This window comes from Cornus florida, unplaced genomic scaffold, assembly GCF_030987335.1.
Source record: "Cornus florida cultivar Cherokee Brave unplaced genomic scaffold, ASM3098733v1 CherokeeBrave_3.0.0_Hap2_Chr05, whole genome shotgun sequence".
NCBI lineage: Eukaryota > Viridiplantae > Streptophyta > Magnoliopsida > Cornales > Cornaceae > Cornus > Cornus florida.
In genome coordinates this window covers 59,584,160-59,603,684 of record NW_026775575.1, presented here as the reverse complement: position 1 = coordinate 59,603,684, position 19,525 = coordinate 59,584,160, and the positions used below count along the sequence as shown (strand labels likewise).

The window sequence follows — 19,525 nt, the reverse complement described above, 5'->3', positions numbered from 1 at the left end:
ATTTTCCTAACATTTCACTAGATATTGACCTAATCTTTTATGCCACAAGAAAGTTAAATTTTCTATTAATTGAGTTACGCTTAATTCTAACATTATGATGTAAGATCAAAAGGTTTTTAATAAATAAACTATCAAATTTGAATTTATAAAAATTATTAACAATAATACCATAACTCGCAAATTAGAATTTCTTAAATAAACATCATTATCAAATTTAAATGAAAAACATTAACATAAAGTTTTTGAAATAAAATCAAATTATGGGAAATTGAATAAACATAAAAAGTTTTAAAATAATTTAAATAAAATACACTGTCTAACAGTAAACATAATGTTACAATGGTTTCAACAAAACTTTTTTCCAATTCTCATAAATAAAAAATTCTCATTTGAATTTGTGATTTAGGCCATAAAAAATTCTTGCATCTATGAGAAATATAAGCATTAGTACTTAAGTCAACCTATCATGTATTAGAAAGAATTTCAATAAGTAATTCGAAATATACAAAAACCAAAAGCTTACCATTCTTTTTCGAATCATTCTTTATATTTCATGTAATCTTTCTAAAAGTATTCAATATATAAATGACATTTTTATATTATTACATTTCTTTCTTTTAGTAGATTGACCTAAATCTTTTAATTTTGGAGGTTGCTCGCTTAATGCCTTTTCAGGTTTATTCCCAAATTTCTTTCTAACTTCTTGAGTCATCAGATGAACATAATGATTACCTTATTGCTTAAGCCTTGTCTTCTCCTAAATTAACATAATGGTCAATTTTAATTTGAAATGACCCATACTGAGTAGACAAAAAAATTAAGAATAAATTGAATAAGAAAATTATCATCCACAATCATTCATAAGGTTCTCAATTTTGTAGCAACATTAGTCATCTTAAGAACATACTCATACATGGTATGAGTACCAATAAAAATGCATAGTAGTAATATAAATTAATAATTTTCGTTTTAGATATTTATCTACAATACGAAACATTCTTATAGTCAAATATTCCTTAGCACTATCACTATGGAGAATAATAATTCGCATAACCATAATATTTAACTTACTCATTCCATTATGAGAAGTTAGTCCTATTGAGAATCAAAACAGATGTAGAATGCGAATTAAGGGATGTAATAAAATAAGCATAATAAGATAAAATACTCACAACAATAATGCTTTGAGTTAACAACACGTATATATAACTTAAAAATATAAATACAATGTATAACTATAGTACCCCTTTGGGTGACAGTTATAAAATACTAAAAATGATGCTTACATGTATTTATATGTATAATTGCATTGGTGATGCATTATTTAATTAAACAAATAAGTTACCTTTGGATATCCTATATCTACCCAATTAAAAAATACATATAATCCCTTAATGTTCATTTAATCACTTGAAAATCAATTCCATTTGAGGAATTATTTTTCATAATTAATTAAACTTAATATTCATGAATATTACAAGAAATCAGAAGCATCATAATCCATGAAATATTGCAATTACGTCTACTACTAAAATTAATATCTATCAACTATTATGGCTGGGCCACTTTGGTAGCTACCAACCTTTACATAATATGAATATTAAATTAGATAGTAACTAATTTATGATTAATTATGTCTACTACAAAAATTAATATTCATCAATCATTATTGGGCCACTTTGGTAGCTACCAATCTTCACATAATATGAATATTAAATTAGACAAAGATTAATTCATCATTAAGTTATATTTAATATTAAAATTAATATTCATCGACCATTATGGTTAGGCCACTTTGGTAGCTACTAACACTCGCATAATATCAATATTAAATTAACTAGTAATTAATTAATCATTAATTTACTCATTTAACATTATACACACATACTTATACTGATCGATCCTAATATAAGAAGGTTCGATCCCAGAAACTTAATAGTCCGAAAATTCAATAAAAAAATATCCTTTAACTTTATATCTATAATAAAACGTATTATTTTTATTTTCGGACTTAGGGATCATAATTGAATCAATCTAAATTTGATTCTCCATCATGTATATATGTTTGGGTATAAAACAATCATTTATATGTATGTCCAATACGATCAAATTAAATTTCTAGACTCACATATTATTCTAAAAATTCAGATTTTTAATAAAATAAATAAATAGACGTGCTTTATGTATTTAATAATCTATTTATTTATTTTTAGAAAATTAAAATTAAAATACTCATTGCTTGACAAAGTCAGTCAACTAAGCAAATATTTAATAGACATTCGTATATTTATGGTCACTTGTTTAATGGTTATAACTAAAGGTTGAATCTATAACATATGTACATATAACTAAAGCATGAACTTGTATACTGGTTATATCAATTATATATACATATGTACACATATGACGCATGTATCAGTAACTTCCAACTGAAAGTAGGTTAACTTTCATGCAATTCATTAGGCTAAAAAATCGAGATACACAAACCAAAATTGTTTGGTCCAAACCAAACCGATTAATATAATAGTAAATTACAGTATCATATTAATTACTAGTTCTTTCCGGGTCACATATATTAGAGGACATACTTATAACAATAATTAAAACATATCTAGCATGTGTCCATATATATGTGTGGGGCGATTTCAAACAACTAAATTATACAAATTTTATCTTAAATTTATACACATTATTTATGCAACTTTATAGGAAAATAATGAATTTGTAAACCATAATCTCTGATACCGCATGTAAACTAAAATTAATTCATGTTAAGCCATTCATCACAAATAAACATGAATTCCATAATCTTAGATCTTCATTATCCTCACATATCTATAATGCATAAATAAATATAGTTAGATATAAATACCTCGATATGTGATTGCAAATCTTGTTGAGATTAAATCCAATGTCTAGATCATTTAACCACGAACTAATCTGCAACTTTGATCAACAGGCAAAGGTGAAAACTGGTTTATCTCTCTTGGCCTTTTGAACACATAAAACTTTTACGTGTTGTATCATTAATTATACATAATTGATGGAGTATATGCACTTTTATAAAGGTAGAGAGAGAACCAATTTTCCTTTTAGTAACATAATTGTACTTTCCATCAAAGTAAGGAATAAGAAATGAAAACACTTCTCCAATAAGTAATTACCAAAAATGTAATTATAAGTTGACCAAAAATAAATAATATTAATTGATATCTATTTACTTAGCCCCTAAATAATATGTCACATGTCCAAATCATATAGGTTACAATTAAATAAATAATATTACAAGGTGGTCCATGCAACATAACCAGACCCTGTAGATCTAAGGTTTTCCACAAATATATTTTGAATTATTGAAATAAAAGATCGATCCAATTGATAACCATACAAGTGTATGCGCGCATTAGGCATGAACCACCATTCAATAACATTAGCTGAATTAGTTATCATGCTCCATTCAATTTAGTTAACAAACTTTTAGGATCCAATATTAATGGCTACACTCACCCAGTTGACACTTGATAGCCCCCAAAGGTGTTGTACGTGTAAAGGGGTAGAGGAGATGGTTAATCATTTGCTTCGGTTATCCAAAGGTGAGGGACCTATGGGCTCTTCTCTTCTTCGCAATGCAGTGGGTTATCACATGGCAGTGAACTTGAAAGGATCCTAACAGATTATTGTTTGTGGGGATGGAGATGTCAATTTTTGAAGCTCAAACAAACATTACTGCACTCGTGTATTTTTATTTCGGGGAGATTTTCCTTTTTTTAATGATTTTTTTTTTTTTTTAGTAAGATTGTATTAAGAAGCGTTCAAAAAGGGAACGCATCCCTTAGAAACTACACAATGCCAAATAGGACCTCAAAACTCTCATAGAGTCAAAAAAAATCAACCATCTCCTCCATGGATTTATAATTTCTCCCTAAATCCAACAAAAAAGAGTGTTTATAATGGAGAACTTCAGCACACCAATAGGAGTCTCATTTCCTTCAAATGATCTTCTATATCTTTCAAGCCATAAACACCGTCAGACACACAAAGGCGTGACCCTCCAAAAATCACAAGCTTGGGCCCCCACTATACAACCTCTAAGCCTCAACTGAACTTCTGGAAGACCTGGGCATAACCCATTGAACCCCAAACAAACCCAACATCAAAAACCAGCAAGCATAAGCCATTGGGCAATGCAAAAAAAGGTGGTCAACTGTTTCCTCAGCTCTCTTGCACATGCTGCAACAATTGACCACATCTTGACTCTTCTCTTTAGATTATCTTGGGTCAAGATCTTTTCCAACACATATGTCCATGCAACGAAAGCCACCACGGGAACGAAACCCCTAGAGCATCTGTAAGACACCTACAAAGTGACCAAACCTTAAAGCGACCCTAGGAGGAGGGAACCCACACCACAGAGTTAGGAACTCCGCCCACAATCTGCTAGCGATACAACAACTCCAATAAACCAATAGTGTCCTCAATCTCCCAATTTTGAAAATGCCTCGAAAAACACACAACCCTGGACGTTCTCCCACTATCAAGCTTGTATCAATTAACCAACAAGGCATGTCTATCCATAGCAATGAATGGAGTTCACCACATGAATTCCCGTTTGCTTTAATTATCAGGAAAAATAAAAAAATAAAAAAAAATAAAATAAAGCAATAGATTAACAAAGTATAAACACTAGTTTTTAAACGTGGGAAATTAAAGATGCCTATCTAGAAAAGTTATAACATTATGTTTACATATTAAGCAATCTATAAAGGTTACTTTATTTTCTTGCTAGCAGCAACTTTAATTTCTTAAATAAGAATCCCCCAATCCCCCAACAAAAAAAGAAAAGAAAAAGGAAAGCAATAACAAATATAAAAAATGATAAGAAGCTTACTTTGGTTTACATAAAGATTGTAATGAGTCTTTTTCAGTGACTCATTTTATATCTGTTAGTATTCATCCCCACCACTCCACGTACTATGGAGATGGCAATCTGTATATGACATCTCCACGGAACTCTAAATATTTTAGTAGCACCGAGGCTTCTGCAATCGGGTACAAAAGTAAGGGTGCGTACTTCACAACCGAACCAACCAGCCAGGGAACTCTCCTAAAAATTGTGCCACACGCTATATGGCTGAGCCAACAACTATTCAGTTTATACTGCACAGTTTTCTGGCTGTCTAATCTGTTTTTCCTCCAAAATAATATCTACCTTGTTGTACTTGTGCCATATCTAACAAAGCAAGCATAACACCGCCACCCTGATATACCTGGTACAGGAGCAGGAGCAGGAGCAGCTTCTTGGCTAAGTGTGACCACTGAGTGATCCTCCTTGCAGTCCTTGGCCCACTTGGTATCTTAGGAGTAATTAGTGACTGAAGGCAGCTTTGTCGAGGTGTAGTCGGCTTGGCCTGCCTTAAAGAGAGAGACGATGTGACCTGACAAAGAATATCCCTCAACAATGTGAAGCTTCCTGGAAGGCTGCACTTATCAACCACGTGGCAGCATCTTCTTGTGATCATTCCATTGCATCCTATGGTACAGTGCCTCATGTCCCATCAAACCACCAGATGGACCACCTCACTTACACATGGTTGCATTCAGCTGGCCTGAGCCATAGAGAATGTCTGGCCATGTTATTGCTGTCCTAACACTAACCATTATGACTGCTCTGCTACACATGGCAACATCTCATTGAGTCAGATGACAAAGACATATGGCCCAACAAACTAGGACCTCCTATCGGCAAGCCAAATTTATATAGAGATTTTTGACACACTTAATAAGATTCTAACCCTTTTCCAAATGGAACAAAAGACGAGTTCAAGTGAGGGTGATCTTGAGGTTCCTCTCTCTCTCTCTCTCTCACACACACACACACACACACACACAAGCATGCAGGCACAAATACACGCTCACACGTAAAAAGATAGTCTTAGCTTCCACTTACCCCCAACATCCACTTTATCCACAAGAACCTACCTATCCCACATATATGAAGATATGTAGTCTTCTTTGAAATTGCACTCAAATTGAATCTATTCAATAATACATACAAGATCAGATCTTTGAATTCATTTATGCATTTTATTAAAAATTTTGTTCATTCATTCTCTTTCTTATTATCTAATTCTTAAATTGTAATAATCCATCATTACCCCATAACATGGTAAAAAAAAGGTCTTGCAGAACTTGATACAAACAGGTTACTAACTCCATTTTAAAGGATAAATAAGTGCGATCTAATGCAAGAAGAAACAATTCTAAATGGAGTCAAGGGATCACCAGGCTATGGCATAAATGAATTGCTTTTATAGTAAGTGTAAATACTAAAAATTTGCAATAGAGTAACTCTGTAACTGCTTTGCTTTTATAGTAATGACTACAGAATGAGCGGAGTGGGAGCCTTAGACAACGGAGCAGCAAAATAAGGATACTTCTCATAGTCAGTGGTAGAGTAACGACATGTTAAGGCGTATGTCGTCGGTTCGAATCCGATAAGGGGCTTTGACTTTTTTCATAGGGGGCAACGACGGTAATGGTTCTAAAACAAGAAACACAATATAAAAGGATAAAACATGTTAAAAAAATATAAAGGAAACAGGTGCAGTAATGGCAGATAAGTCCTAAGTGCCTGTGTAAATTAATCTCATTGCAGAATATTTCTTATTTTCTACATGCATTGCACACACCACAAATTCCTGTCAATTTTCCTCTCACATTTTCATGTGCATTTACAATCACACAGAGAAACTGCCTTGCTTACATTTGCCAAGGAAGCTTCACATGAAATTGCAATTTCCACCTGATTGTGCAAAACAAGTTTTCATTATATAAGGTCTCAGTCTCTCAGATGTCCCCTTGAATGGATGACCCATCAACTTTTTACATAACATTATAGCGTTAATTTTATCATTCTGAATGATCTATTCAGAGAAATAGCAGTCATACTAATATAAAATGTTGAAAGATCATAACATTTTCAGTTGAACAAAATCTATAAACATTTTCAGTTGAACAAAATCTATAAACATTTTCAGTTGAACAAAATCTATAAGCGACCATGTAGTAAGAAATATGGTTCTAAGGAGTTCCATTTTGGATGACGATATCGCACATCAAAATGATATGTAAATACTGGGGCAATTCAGATTCAAGACATATCCAAAAAGGTCCCACATGACAGTTCAAATTAAATGAATAACTTTTTCTCTTATCAGTAATTTCTGTAACTTTTTCTATTTTTTTAACTCAGATCACACGTAATTGAGCATCCAACAATGTCAAATAAACCAAACCCAGACAAAATAAATCAATAAATAAATAAAAAACTAGTTCTAATTTCAGCAACTTCTTTCATCGATGTATTATTCAATAATATCCTGACAATCACCAAACCTAATTAAATCCATAATAATTATTTAAATAGCATATTTTATTTGAAAAATCAGCTCAAACTTTCAAGCATGTGAACAGAACAGAACATCACTGCAAGGTCAAATAAATGGTCATTGTATGCATGTCAGTCTGTATATATACACACACACATAAATACGTTCTTATTTTATTCAATCCAATCAATAACATAGAATTAGTAAACAATATCGCCATATTCAGCAATCCAAGGTCTCTGACAGTGATGAAAACAAAAAGAATCTACAATATTTTGACAATTCCCATTGAATAGCTTCTTTTATCATGAACCATGAAATGTAAAATATACAACTATACATTGAATATACAAATATAAAAGCTGCAAATTGTATAATTCTAGGGTTTTCACTTTCTTTATTATATATATATATAGATATATATATATATATATATACACTTTCATTTGTGTATAATTTAATTTCATTAGAGACGATAGTGTGGAATCGACCTAGCTTAATAGAGTGAGAGAGACTTACTTGGGTCCCTGGTGTTTGTGTTTAGTGTTCTGTTGTTCCAAAAGTGCTACGGTAGCACTATTTCAGCCCAAAACGTTGTTTGGCCCGTAGTGTTTTGTTCTCAACAGTAACAAAACACTTTCAAAACAAATTTACTATTTGGCCCAAAAGCTGGAACAAGATTTTGGTATTCTATGTTGTTCTAGCCCAATATTTACTACAGCTGAACAGGCCCTAATCTCGTTCATTCATCCCATCGTTCATTTCAGCCTCCCAAATGCCTCCATCTCTATTCTCGTTCTCTCTCTATCTGCAACTGCAAATGTATGGGTTTTGTTTTAATTTTTTTTGGGCAAATCATTTCAGCCTCCCAAACGCCTCCATCTCTATTCTCAATCTCTCTCTCTCTGCAACTGCAAACTGTTATGGGTTTTGTTTTAATTTTTTTTAGGACAAATCATTTTAGCCTCCTAAACGCCTCCATCTCTATTCTTGCTCTCTCTCTCTCTCTCTCCAACTGCAAACTCGTATGGGTTTTGTTTTAATTTTTTTTAGGGCAAATCATTTCAGCCTCCCAAACGCCTCCATCTCTATTCTCATTCTCTCTCTCTCTGCAACTGCAAACTTGTATGGGTTTTGTTTTAATTTTTTTTAGGGCAAATCATTTTAGCCTCCCAAACGCCTCCGTCTGTATTCTCGTTCTCAACTCTGCAAATCCATTTTTAGGGCAAATCATTTCAGCCTCCCAATTGCCCTAGTCTCTCTCTCTGCAACTGCAATTCTGTGTGTATGGGTTTTGTTTTAATTTTTTTTTTTTCTAAATCAACTAATCAAGCTCTGTAATTCTTCTTTTGCAAACGAATCAAGCTCCGTAGTTAATTTATTTTAATCATAAAAAAATAATAATAATAATTTCTATTTCAAAATTTTCACTCCAAATTTTCATCCTAAACATGTTTTGTTCTCATTTCAGAACACTATATCACAAAACACTTGTTATGTTCTAAGCTAGAGCATTATACTACACTACACAACACTTCCCAGATGGGACCTGACAGCATTTTTACCTCTGATACCGCTTACCTACACTTGTTTTTTGAATTAAAAACTCACATTTCTTCACGTGGATACTAAAAAGATCGATAATCCCGATGGGGCCAGTTTTTTTTTTCACGGTCCTAATTTTGTGGGAAAGTGCGGCCCATTCATCAACGGTTGTCATAAAATCTCACATTTCTTCATGTGGATACTTCAATAAAAATATATAAATAATGAAAAATGTTATTTTTTAAATTAAGTTAGTTTTTACCAAGGTCTTGTGGCCAATGTATGAATGTATCTTTTCTATGTCTTAAAGTGAATTGTGAGATTTTGAGTCTTTAAAGGAGTAAAGTGAGTGTGTGAGTATGGTGTGCGTGTGAGATTCTTGCCAATGACCAAAAAATATAATAAAAAAAATCTTTAAAAAAGTTTGGTTTGATTGGATGGAAAGTGGTGAAAAGTGAAGGTAAATGGATTTTTAAAAATATTTTAGGATTTTTAGGGCTGGATAAAGAAATATCTAGCGAAAATTATTTTTTCAAAATCAAATTTTTCTTTAATATATATATATATATATATATATATATATATATATATATATTGCAAAATAACACAATAAATTTCCAGGTTTTTAAGAAGCACCTTTATGCTACGTTTGGTGTGCAGGAATGAAATGTCAATTCCAGCCATTCATTTGTTTGGTGTACAGAAATGAAATGAAATGACCATTCCAATGGAATGAAAATCCATTCAATTACTAAACCTATGGAATGGTCATTCCATTCCATAGTAAGATTAAATATTTTTGTAATATTCCCAATAAGTCCTTCATCACATTCCAATAAGGCAAAAATATTTTGCATAGACCAAAAATCTTTCACATTCCATTTTTCACGATAAAGAAGTGGTAAATGTTTTTCACCTTTCCTCTCTTCTGAATATACCCAAAACTACCATTGACAAAAAGTTACAGGACTTTCAACCATATTACATATATATATATATATATATATATATATATATATATTAGCCTTTACATCAGCTTCTTAGGTTAAGTATTCAACCCGTTTTTGGATAAAATTATACTGACAAAATACTAATTAGATTGATTTTATTAAAAAATAAAGAAAATGATATTTTTGAGAAAAATCATTCCATTACATATTTAATGATAGTCAACCAAACAATAAAATGGTAATAATCATTCTATTCCATAACGATTCACCGTGTCACACCAAACATTAGAATGGTAATATTCATTCCATTTCATTCTCATTCTCATTCCATTCCAAGTTGCATTTCATTCCATTCCAAGTTGCATTTCATTCCATTCCTGTACACCAAACGTAGCATTACAACTTTGAATGCATTCAACTACATTTATGTGTAAGTAGGAAATGATGTTTAATTTCAACTCTATATCATTTTTCGTTCTTAGAATAATAGTAACATAACTTTTTCTTTTTTTTTTTTTTTTTTTTTTCAGACAATTGAAAATATCTTGAAAATTAGTCTGATTGTTATTATGCTATCATGTTTGAACATACAGTCGTATCACTTTGATTCTTTAGAAAGGCCAAAATATCAATTTAAAAGAAGTCCATATAGACTTATATTTAGTTTAAAATAAATAAAAACAATTTAGGTAAATAACAATATTTGTTTATGACTTTTTTTTTATTCAAACAATTAAACAAAATCCTTCTATATCTTTCTTTTAAAAAAAATCAATCTAATTCTTCCATTGCTATTTTTTTTTTGGAGCTAATACTGACTTTCCATAATTATCCTGTCGCGCTCCATGTCCTTGCTCTCTCCAATGCCGTTCCTTTTATAGTTTGAATTTTGTTTGCCAAATCTCTTTACCAAAATGTAAGCAATTAAACAACATTAACAAAAGTAAAACAATAGTACCAAGACCAAAAAAGAAAAAAATTGTGAGACTACTTGTTGGTTTTATAGTCAGGTGGGTGCGGGTGCGGGTGCCGGGGGGGGGGGGGGGGGGGGGGGAGAGAGAGAGAGAGAGAGAGTTTGAATTTTGGTTGCCAAATCTCTTTATCAAAATGTAAGCAATTAAACAACATTAGCAAAAGTAAAACAATAGTACCAAGACCAAAAAAGAAAAAAATTTGTGAGACTACTCGTTGGTTTTATAGTCAGGTGTGGGTGTGGGTGTAGAGAGAGAGAGAGATCAAATAAAGGTCGAAAAATGTACGATTAATATTTTATTTTTGTATCTTTTAACAAATTGTCTAGGGTGTGGGTGTGGGTGTGGGTGTAGAACTAGACAATTTGATAAAGGAAACAAGAATAAAATAATTCGGCTACTTTTTTGTCTGGATTTCTTTGTCCACTAAAACAACCTTTCCCCATCACTACCGATTGTTTGTTCAATAAATTTGCAAGTAGTAACAGAAATCAAATAAAATTAATCAAAAGAGATATATAAAATGGTCATTAAATAAAGATTGCTTGAGAAGTATTGATTAGAATCAAAAATCAAATTTCAAGATTGATCCATATTTTATACTCACCTTAATAAAAAATTTTGAATTTGTTCAACAACTAATTTAGAATTAGGAGACTATTGGCTTCATAATTTTTTTAGAAAGGTCAGGCAAAACAACTCTTAATATATTATTATATATCCATCTAAATGTTGTCAGGGGTTTTTTTTCTTTTTTGGTAAATTAAATGTTCAAATTGTTGATCCTGTAAAAACATGCCAAAATATGTATAATATCATGGCAAATCCTAAGTTTTTTCAAGGTCCTTAATTTATAGTATTCTAATGAAGAATTATGTTCTCTGTTTATTTAAAATCATTTAGTATATGTTTTCATAATTTATCAATAGAATTGATAAAGTGGAAAGAAACTAAAAATGATGACTTTTAATTTTAGATTAATTTTTCTTCAGTCTTAATGGCTGTTTGCGAATTTGGCAAAAAGTAACCAAATTATTTTATTCTTATTTCCTTTAATAAATTGTCTAGTTCCGTCATTTTTCTTTAACGATATTTAATGGTATGGAAAGAAAATTTAAGTTTATTAAAAAAAAGAAAAAATAATAATTAACTAATTGTAGTAGGATTAGATCTTAAGTTTACAATAAAAAGTGAGTTTATAATTTCTTACACCCAGTCCTGGGGAGTAATTGAACACTACTATATATTTATATCCATATTATTATTAAATGTGCAAAGAGTTTCAGTCTTTCCATCATTCAGTATTTATTTATTAATTATAAAAAAAATTAATTGATATAAAATCAATCACCACTTTCTATAGAATTTATTTATTAATTATTAAAAAAAATTAATTGATATAAAATCAATTACTTAAAATAATTTATCAAATAATAAAATAAATTACCAAACATTTTTCTTATCCCACATCGGTTTTGAGTTATAAAGGATTACATGGAATCCTCTTATAAAAATATAGTCCTAAAGAAATATTAATCATGCATTTCTCGGCCTTTTGACTAAGATCAAGTATAGTATCTTTCAGTATTTATTTATTAATTATAAAAAAATTAATTGATATAAAATCAATCACTTCAAATAATTTATCAAATAATAAATTAAATTACCAAACATTTTTCTTGTCCCACATCGGTTATGAATATAAAGGATTATATGAAAGCCTCTTAAAAAAATATAAACCTAAAGAAACATTAATCATGCATTTCAGTATTTATTTATTAATTATAAAAAAATTTAATTGATATAAAATCAATCACCACTTTCTATACTATTTATTTATTAATTATAAAAAAATTAAGTGATATAAAATCAATCACTTAAAATAAGTTATCAATTAATAAATTAAATTATGAAAAAAATTTCTTGTCCCACATCCTTTATGAGTTATAAATAATTACATGGAAGTCTCTTACAAAAATATAAATCTAAAGAAATATTAATCATACATTTCCCAGCCTTTTGGTTAAGATCAAGTGTAATATTTGTTCTTATTGGTTTAATATATGAGGCCCTGTATCTATATCTATATCTATACTGTTATTAAATGTGTAAAGAGTTTCAGTATTTCAGTATTTATTTATTAATTATAAAAAAATTAATTGATATAAAATCAATAATCACTTCCTATACTATTTATTTATTAATTATAAAAAATTAATTGATATAAAATCAATCACTTAAAATAATTTATCAAATAATAAAATTACCAAACATTTTTCTTGTCCTGTTTTGAGTTATAAAGGATTACATGGCAGCCCCTTATAAAAATATAGACCTAAATAAATATTAATCATATATTTCTCGACCTTTTGGCTAAGATCAAGTGTAGTATCTTTCAGTATTTCAGTATTTATTTATTAATATATAAAAAAAATTACTTGATATAAAATCAATCACCACTTTCTATACTATTTATTTATTAATTATAAAAAAATTAATTGATATAAAATCAACCACTTAAAATAATTTATCAAATAATAAAACAAATTATCATACATTTTTCTTGTCCCATACTATTATTAAATCTGTAAAGAGTTTCAGTATTTATTTATTAATTATAAAAAAAAAATTGATATAAAATCAATCACCACTTTCTATACTATTTATTTATTAATTAAAAAAAAATTAATTGATATAAAATCAATCACTTAAAATAATTTATCAAAAAATAAAATAATTTATATTTATATCTATATATATCTATATTATTATTAAATATGCAAAGAGTTTTAGTCATTCAATATTTCAGTATTTATTTATTAATTATAAAAAAAATTAATTGATATAAAATCAATCACCACTTTCTATACTATTTATTTATTAATTATAAAAAAATTAATTGATATAAAATCAATCACTTAAAATAATTTATCAAATAATAAAATAAATTACCAAACATTTTTCTTGTCCCTCGGTTTTGAGTTATAAAGGATTACATGGAACCCTCTTATAAAAATATAGACATAAAGAAATATCAATCATACATTTCTCTGCCTTTTGGCTAAAATCAAGTGTAGTATCTTTCAGTATTTCAGTATTTATTTATTTGTTAATTATAAAAAAAAATTTAATTGATATAAAATCAATCACCACTTTCTATACTATTTATTTATTAATTATAAAAAAATTAATTGATATAAAATAAATCAATTAAAATAATTTATCAAGTAATAAAATAAATTACCAAACATTTTTCTGGTCCCACATCGGTTTTGAGTTATAAAGGATTACATGGATGCCTCTTACAAAAATATAGACATAAAAAAATATTAATCATACATTTCTCGGCCTTTTGGCTAAGTTTAAGTGTAGTATCTGTTCTTGTCGGTTTAATATATAAGGCCTGGGGAGCCAGTGTGTGCCCAGAGGGGGCACATGCCCCTCCTCGCCTGGCTTCGCCCACTATAAAATATAGTAATTTTTATTTTAATTTATACATTTATAAGAAAATTTCTATATAATGCTTCCTCTAGAATTTTACATTTCTAAATTTTTCTTTCCTTTTTCTTCTGCTCTTAATATTCATTTGATCTCCTTAAAAAAAAGTTAAATTTTCCTTCTTTATTCAAACTCTACTTTTTTTTTTCCTTTCAAATTTCTCATTTTTCTTCCCTTTTTTTTTCTTCTTCTTCTTCATTTTATTAATTTTTTTAGCCCCCTACTTCTTAACAATCTTCTTTTTGCACCTAAGAATGATGTATATAGTATGTAATTTTTTTTCTTATTTAAATTATATATATATATATTTTTACATTGCAACACCTCTAAATTAAAATCCTGGCTCCGCCCCTGAGTTATAAAGGATTACATGGAAGACTCTCAAAAAAATATAGACCTAAAAAAATATTAATCATACCTTTCTCAGCTTTTTGGTTAAGATCAAGTGTAGTATCTGTTCTTATCGGTTTAATATCTAAGGCCCTGTATCTATATTTATATCTATACCTATACTGAGTTATAAAGGATTACATGACAGTCTCTTATAAAAATATAGGCCTAAAGAAATATTAATCATACATTTCTCGGCCTTTTAGCTAAGATCAAGTGTAATATCTGTTCTTATCGATTTAATATCTGATATACGGGCCACCGGCCCTATATTATGTGGAGCATGATATTGAACTAAATTTTTTTGGGTCAGGTCAACTAAAGTAACTTGCTACTTTAGTAATCCTAGCATCTCCTTGGTGTTGCACTACTACCAAGTTTTGGTGCACCCTCCAAATCAAAGTTCAAATCGTGCTGAAGTATGCTTATTAGGGATAAAATAAATTACAAATTAAAATTAAATAGTTAATTGTTTAATTAAGTTAAAAATTACCTATTTAAATAAAATACGTAAATTTTGGTAATTATAAATAATTTGCCAAATAATAAAAAATATAAAAAAAATATTTATTAATTGGTATAAAATGAATTTAAATAAAAAAGTTTCTATAAATAAAATGAATTTTTAATAAAATAATTTATCAAATAATAAATTAAATTACCAATTAAAATTAAATAGATAATTGTTTAGTCTACACTAGAACTTGAGTAAGGAGTAGATATTTTGTTTGGGGGTTTCAAGAATTAATTAATAAAAATTAGTTGTTCTGAAACCAATCACCACTTTCTATACTATTTATTTATTAATTATAAAAAAAAATTAATGGATATAAAATCAGTCACTTAAATTTATCAAATAATAAATTAAATTACCAAATGTTTTTCTTGTCTTACATCATCGGTTTTGAGTTATAAAGGATTACATGAAGCCTCTTATTAAAATATAGATGTAAACAAATATTAGTCATACCTTTCTCACCCTTTTGGTTAAGATCAAGTGTAGTATCTGTTCTTATCGGTTTAATATCTGATACAAGGGCCACCGGCCTTGTATTCTGTGGAGCATGATATTGAACTAAATTTTAGTAATTATTTAATAAAATAATTTACCAAATAATAAAAAATATAAAAAAAAATTATTAATTGATATAAAATGAATTAAAATAAAAGAATTTTTATAAATAAAATGATAATTTACCAACTAATAAAAAATATTAAAAATTATTTATTAATTGATATAAAATTAATTAAAATAAAAGAGTTTCTATTAATAAAATGAATTTTAATAAAAATAATTAAAATTAAATAGATAATTGTTTAATTAAGTTAAAAGTTACATATTAAAATAAAATAGGTAATTATTTAATAAAATAATTTACCAAATATTTTTCTGGTCCCACATCGATTTTGAGTTATAAAAGATTACATGAAAGATCAAGTGTAGTATCTATTCTTATCGGTTTAATATCTAATACATGGCCGGCATGATATTAAGCTAAATTTACATAATTATTTAATAAAATAATTTTGATATAAAATGAATTAAAATAAAAGATTTTCTATAAATAAAATGATAGTTTACCAAATAATAAAAAATATAAAAAAATATTTATTAATTGATATAAAATGAATTAAAATAAAACAGTTTCTATAAATAAAATAAATTTTAATAAAATAATTTATCAAATAATAAAATAAATTACCAATTAAAATTAAATAGGTAATTGTTTAATTAAGTTAAAAGTTACGTACTAAAATAAAATAGGTAATTATTTAATAAAATAATTTACCGAACATTATTCTTATCCCACTTATAGAGGATTACATGGAAGCCTCTTATAAAAATATAGACCTAAAGAAATTTTAATCATACCTTTCTTGGCCTTTTGGCTAAGATTAGTGTAGTATCTGTTCTTAGCAGAAGTTGTTTGATTGAAATTCAATCAAGATGTTGATTTAAAATTATTAAATAAATTATCAATTAAAATTAAATAGGTAATTTTTTAATTGAAATTCAATAATATTTCAAATCATTTATAGATAAAATAATAAATAATTTAACAAATAATAAAATAAGTTACCAATTAAAATAAATCCTATAAGTTACCAAATAAAATAAACAAGTCACCTATTGATAGGGAATGTTAGCCCAAGTACAAGTCTAACAGACACAAAAGCCTAAGAAGTTTGGATATACTACACATAGATAGGATAACAATGACTTCTATGTGGAATAGAACCAATTCCCTAGGTGAACACGACTGTCATTAATTCTCTTATAAAAGAAAAGTCGGACAACTTAAAAGGTACGCAAAAAATTAAATACAAAGTGCCTTTTCTTCTCCCTATTTATCATCAAGTACTAACTTGACCGGCCGACGGTCAGGGACGGAGCCAGTATAGGACCAGGGGGGCACGTGCCCCTCCTGGATTTTTTCCTTTCCTTATTATATAGATATATATATTTTCAAATAATAGGTATATATTTTTTGAAAATGTGTAAAAGTGTCCCCCTCAAATTTCTCCTTCCCTTGTATACTCTATATGTTTCCTTAAAAAAAATTTCCTAAATTATTTCATTATATTCTATATATGTAATTTATTAATTTACCTTATTCCAAAAATATCAATATGTATCTCTATTTATCCACCTATTTCTCTTTATGTATATATACTTCATAAATGTTAATTTATATGTATTTAGTGTACAATATGCCCCTCGAACAAAAATTCTCACTCCGTCACTGACACCGGACTCCGGATCATACAGATTTTTGCATCAATAGTTGGTGCACTATGTAAGAACAGTAGTGTTTGGTGACAATCATCCTTCAAAAAATCGAACGAAGTTAAGTTGATTTCGTTCAACAACAATCATTAACAGGAATCTTCTAATTTTTATTTTATGTTTTCTATTTCATTAATCCATGTATTATTTATATATGTTAATTGACTAACCAAGCTCTAGTTTAGTTTCCGCATGTTCCCATTGAATGGATTAACCATACCATCGGCTTTGAGGTCACCCAATTTATAGGCTTATTATAGCTCTTCCATCTCGAGAGGAACGTCTGTGGCCAACTTCTATTAACAATTTGCCCTATTTTTCGGCATTTCACTTCGGCCACATAAATCTCATATGCCTTCCTTAGGGTTGGTTGAATTAGGCTTTGGTCATGGACATGGAGGCTAAACAACAGCTAAGTCTTTGGCAGCTTGGATTATTGTCAATCACCTTTACAGAAAATTGCATGCCTTTATTTAATTTTTATTTGTACAAAATTCCCATAAAACTCCAGAGCTACTTTCTTCTATTTTCTCTTTGAAGAAATTAATGGGACAAAATAAAATCATTAAATCATCCATTTAATGACCTTCCAATTGAATTGATTAATATTCTATAGTTGAAAGTTAATAAGTTATCAAATCATTCAATAAATCTGAAGGTACTTATAGGTGCAAATTTTTACACCTGAACACTTAGGAAAATAATAAGTTAAAAATCAAGAACTTAGAATAAATGTAAATGAATCAGACAGCAGAAGAAGTATTTTCAGGGGAATTCGATCATCTTTTCCTTCTCATTCATCTTCTATTTATTTGCCTTTACAGAGCTCTTTATGGAGCAGTTACTAACAGTTTTCAATGGTGGGCATTCATGGTGCCCTTATTGCATGCCATTGACTTCATTATGGGTGTTACACAGTTTTGAATGTAAATGGGAGTTACAAAGTTTGAATACAAATGGGTTGGGCCGCTTCTTTGTCCTGTTGTTTTTATTGAATGGGCTGTATTTAGCCAAGTGGGCCATTTTTGCCTCCCTAAGGCCCTTCTTGATCGAGCTCCTGAGTCGTGTGGGTTGATTGGGATTGCTTCTTTATAATTGTTCTGTGGACACATGGCATGTTATGATTGGTGGGGAAATTCTCCTCCACACTTTGCCCCCAATTATATTTATGAATTAAATTCATATATGGAATTGTAACTGTTTTTTGGAAGTGGAGAAGTTTCTGCGGCTGTTACTGCTTATCATTGCCAATTGGTCTTTGAGATTTGGGGTTTTGCGCTTGCCTCTTCATGATCCATCTTATACTTGCTATATATTGGACACTTGTTGTTCGGTTACTTACACTAGCAATCAAGTCTTAACTTTGTGCAAAAAGACGTGCCTGCTACTCCTCAGTAATCCCTTCAGGTTAAGGTCAGTCAATTTCTCTGCCTTTGTTCTTTGATTTCCTTATCATGAGTTACGAGAGTAATGAATAGACTCACAGTGTTCAAGCATCTGCCTCTGAGTCGGATACTTCGGCGGCTAGAATTAGTACCTCTGGTTGTATTGCGGGCCCGATAGTCCTTCCCCTCGATATTGTACTGAGGAGAACATTCTCTATTGCTCAGTTGAGAAAAAATTATGTTCCCCCTGATGTTACCATAGAGGAATATCCTCATGGTTTAAATTTTAGCACTGGTCAAGGTTTGAAAGTGGGTGAAATGCTTTTTTCAGTTCTACATTTGCCCACTTTTCGATTTCCCCTCAATCCTTTTTACCTTCGGTGACTTTGGAGCTGAAGACCCAAAGACACTGATGGGTTTGGCCAAAGGAATGTGGCCACCCAGGGATGAGATTCTTCAGCAACAGATGAGCATTGATGACCTGCTTTCTCTTCCCTCAAGTCCATCATGGAGGTAGTTGATTTGCCCTTTGTTTTATGTTATTTTTCTTTATGTCTTTATTTACTAATGATATGCTATTTATTTGCAGAGCTCTTTTCTGATGTTTTCC

At 29.4% G+C, this 19,525-nt stretch overlaps 6 pseudogenes; all 6 read left to right on the top strand.

Annotated features, from left to right (window-relative positions):
• Positions 1-12,856: 12,856 nt before the first annotated feature.
• Positions 12,857-12,975, top strand: LOC132310545 (U2 spliceosomal RNA; annotated as a pseudogene).
• Positions 12,976-14,189: 1,214 nt separating this feature from the next.
• On the top strand, positions 14,190-14,412 carry LOC132310534 (U2 spliceosomal RNA; annotated as a pseudogene).
• A 354-nt stretch (positions 14,413-14,766) lies between these two features.
• LOC132310531 (U2 spliceosomal RNA) lies at positions 14,767-14,864 on the top strand (annotated as a pseudogene).
• A 63-nt stretch (positions 14,865-14,927) lies between these two features.
• LOC132310526 (U2 spliceosomal RNA) lies at positions 14,928-15,136 on the top strand (annotated as a pseudogene).
• A 572-nt stretch (positions 15,137-15,708) lies between these two features.
• On the top strand, positions 15,709-15,857 carry LOC132310527 (U2 spliceosomal RNA; annotated as a pseudogene).
• A 754-nt stretch (positions 15,858-16,611) lies between these two features.
• Positions 16,612-16,721, top strand: LOC132310536 (U2 spliceosomal RNA; annotated as a pseudogene).
• Positions 16,722-19,525: the final 2,804 nt, after the last annotated feature.